Genomic DNA, 4,103 nt, shown 5'->3' with positions numbered 1-4,103 from the left:
GAACTTTGTGCCAGGAATACTACTATATATATAAATATAAATCTATGGTTGTGCTGTAAAGAAAGTCAAGTTTTACATCTGAACTTGTAGCGTCCGGGTACCTGCACAATACCTGCAAATTGGTCTTTATGGTTTTTGAGTTATTTAGCTTTTTATTCGGCAGCTCTCCAGCTTGTAATTTCACCAATACAGTTGCAAGGGTCCAGATTGCATTAGCAACCATGCACTGATATGAATAAGAGACAGTAGTATGAATAGGAGAGGCCTGAATAAAAAGCAACGATAACTATAAATGTGTAGCCTTCCAGAGCATTTGTTTTTTAGACGGACCCCCGTTTGAAAGCTGGAAAGAATAAGGAGATGAAGGCAAATAATTAAACTATGAAAGCGAAAATAAAGACCGATTGAAAAGTTACTTACAATCAGCAATTCTAGAACATAATAAAAGTTAACTTAAAGGTGAACCGCCCCTTTTAAGGGAGAAGGAAACCTTTTGCAAAAACCCGTACCCCCCCACCCTTCAGGCTAACTACCCCCCCCCCCCCCGGGGGAAATGCCCCATACTCCATACTTTACCCTCGGCACTAATTCTTCCAGTGAAGTTCCATGTGTCCATCTTCCGGCTCCTCTGTCGGAACATGCGCAGTTGGAGCAGTTTGCGGATTCGCGGAATTACGTGGATGGGCGCGTGGAACTCCGCTGGAAGAATCTGTGCCGAGGGTAAGTATGGAGTATGGGGCATTTCCCCCGTGGGGGGGGTAGTTAGTCTGGAGGGGGGTCTACCTGTGGTGGGGGTACAGGTTTTTTTGCAAAAGGGGTTCCTTCTCCTTTAACCCTCCCTCCCTCAATTTTTTCCCCCTTTAAAGTGATACGGACACTAAAATATGACAGTACATTAAAAGTTACCTATAGGTCATGTTGATCATTTTTTGCCAAGAGGTTTGTTTTTGTATATAATTGTTAGTTGAAGTTCCTAAACCTGACTGTTTTGCCAACCTGACTGTCCCATCTCAGCCTGTTAGTTACAGTTTCTAATGCTAACGGACTCCTGCTGCACAAATATGGCAGCCCTCTCATACAGGAACATGGGGCATCAGACAGGTAATGTAAAAGCATCATGCAAATACTTTATGGCAAAGTTATAAGTAGCTTTCAAAGGGAATATTATAATAGATGTAACAAAAGAGTTTGATTTCTGGTGTCAGTATCTCTTTAACTGGCTGATCCGGAGTGATGTCACTTCCAGTCTCAGGTGGTGAGTAAACCCTTCTGGGTGTGGGGAATAAATAGCAGGTGTGGCTCTGCCCAACAGGATCCATGTTGGGCTCTAGTATGATTCTTACATTGTAACTGATGCTTAAAGGAGAAGCAAACCCAAAAGTTTTCATTTTAGCCAAATAATCTATAAAATATTTCCTTTTTCTCTGTAATAATAAAACAGTATCATCAGGGAGAGAATTCCACATCTTCACAGCTCTCACTGTAAAAAACCCCTTCCCAATATTTACGCGGAACCTCTTTTCTTCTAATCGGAATGGATGACCTCGTGTCAGCTGGAAAGACCTACTGGTAAATAAAGCATTAGAGAGATTATTATATGATCCCCTTATATATTTATACATAGTCATCATATCTCCCCTTAAGCGCCTCTTCTCCAGCGTGAACATCCCCAATTTGGCCAGTCTTTCCTCATAGCTAAGATTTTCAATACCTTTTACCAGCTTAGTTGCCCTTCTCTGTACCCTCTCTAATACAATAATGTCCTGTTTGAGTGATGGAGACCAAAACTGTACGGCATATTCTAGATGGGGCCTTACCAGTGCTCTATACAGTGGAAGAATGATCCCCTCCTCCCGTGACTCTATGCCCCTTTTAATACAGCTCAAGACCTTATTTGCCCTTGATGCTGCTGACTGGCATTGCTTGCTACAGCCAAGTTTATCATCTACAAGGACTCCAAGGTCCATTTCCATTATGGATTTGCCTAGTGCAGTCCCATTAAGGGTATAAGTGGATATTTTTACATCCCAGGTGCATGACTTTACATTTATCAACATTGAATCTCATTTGCCACTTAGCTGCCCAGATTGCCAGTTTGTCAAGATCCTGTTGCAAGTGTCACATCTTGGATGCAATAAATTGGGCTGGATAATTTTGTGTCATCTACAAACACTGATACATTACTTACAACACCCTCCCCTGAGTCATTAATGAACAAGTTAAATAAAAGTGGACCCAATACCGAGCCCTGGGGACCCCACTAAGAACCTTACTCCAAGTAGAGAATGTCCCATTAACAACCACCCTCTGTACCCGATCCTGTAGCCAGTTTCCTATCCATGTGCAAACGACTTCATTAAGCCCAACAGACCTTAGTTTAGAAAGCAGTCGTTTGTGGGGCACCGTATCAAACACTTTGGCAAAATCCAAATAGGTCACATCTACTGCCCCCCCCCCACTGTCCAACATCTTACTTACCACATCATAAAATGCAATCAAATGTGTCTGACATGACCTATACTTCATAAAGCCATGCTGATTGTTGCTCATAATGCCATTCACTAGGACAAGCTTACTGGCCTATAATTGCCAGGCTGAGATCGTAATCCCTTTTTAAATATTGGAATAACATCAGCTTTTCTCCAATCCATAGGCACCATACCAGATGACAGTGAATCTGAGAAAATCAGAAATAAGGGCTGATCTAAGACTGAACTAAACTCTCTTAGAACCCGGGGGTGTATGCCATCAGGCCCTGGAGCCTTGTTTACATTAATTTGTATTAAAGCTTTTTGAATCATATCCTGAGTCAGCCACTGACTAGATTGTGCTGAACCATTCGTGCAGTTATTAAGTGAGCCTGTGAACCCAGACTCCTCTATTGTATACACTGAAGAAAAGAAATGATTTAACACATTTGCCTTATCTGTATCTGTTACAACCATTCTGGTACCATTATTTAAAGGAGAAGGAAAGGTTAAAACTAAGTAAGCCTTATCAGAAAGGTCCATCTAAATACACCACTAAACCCCCAAAGTAATGTTGCTCTGAGTCCCCTGTCAAAAGAGACATTGCATTTCTTTCCTTCTATTGTATACACATGGGCTTCTGTATCAGACTTTCTGCCTTCAGCTTAAACCTCATTGCCCTGGGCAAGAGCATGCTCAGTTTGCTCCTCTTCCCCCGCCCCCTCCCTTCTCTACTGTAATCTGAGCCCAGAGCAGGGAGAGACTCAGGCAGGAAGTGATGTCACACCACATTAATACTGCAGCTCCTATTCTAAACAAACAGAGAGTTTCTAGAGCTGTTTACTCAGGTATGGTAAAACATTTTACAGAATAAATATAGTATTCTAGCTTGCACTATTGCAGCTAATCTATTGGCAATAAAATGCCTCTGTAGCTTTCCTTCTCCTTTAATGGAGCAACACTCTCAACCTGCATCTTTTTACTATTAATATATTTAAAAAACTTTTTAGGGTTAGTTTTCACCTCCACCGCAATTAACTCTTCATTTCTTTTCTTAGCCTTCCGGATTGCTGATTTACAACATTTATTACAGTTTTTATATTCATTAAATGCAGCTTCTGTCCCTACAGATTTGTAGTTTTTAAATGCCTTTCTCTTCTTTCCCATTAACTTCTTTACTTCTGTATTAAGCCACACAGGATGATTCTTAGAGCTTCTACGTTTAGTCCTTAAGGGAATAAATTGAGAACAGTAATGATTTAATATCATTTTAAAGGACAACCATTTCTGTTCTGTGTTTTTAGCTGAAAACCTAATGCCCCAATCAATGCTCTGTAGGGCAGCCCTCAAGGCACTAAAATTAGCTTTTGCAAAATTCATGGTTTTTGTTGCCCCAGTATATTTTTGTTTTTTGCACCAGACATTAAAAGATATAACTTTATGGTCACTATTACCCAGGGGTTCAATGACTTGCACATTTGCTATAAGTTCTGGTTCATTTGAGATCACTAAATCAAGAATAGCATTTTTTCTGGTAGGCTCCTCAACAACTTGCTATAAAATTGTCGTGCAATAAGTTTATAAACTTGTTCCCATTAACTGATCTAGCAGTACCGTTGCTCCAGTCAATATCTG

The sequence above is a fragment of the Xenopus laevis genome, chromosome 2L (genome assembly GCF_017654675.1).
Source record: "Xenopus laevis strain J_2021 chromosome 2L, Xenopus_laevis_v10.1, whole genome shotgun sequence".
Classification (NCBI taxonomy): Eukaryota; Metazoa; Chordata; class Amphibia; order Anura; family Pipidae; genus Xenopus; species Xenopus laevis.
Note: the sequence above shows the minus strand (reverse complement) of the source record.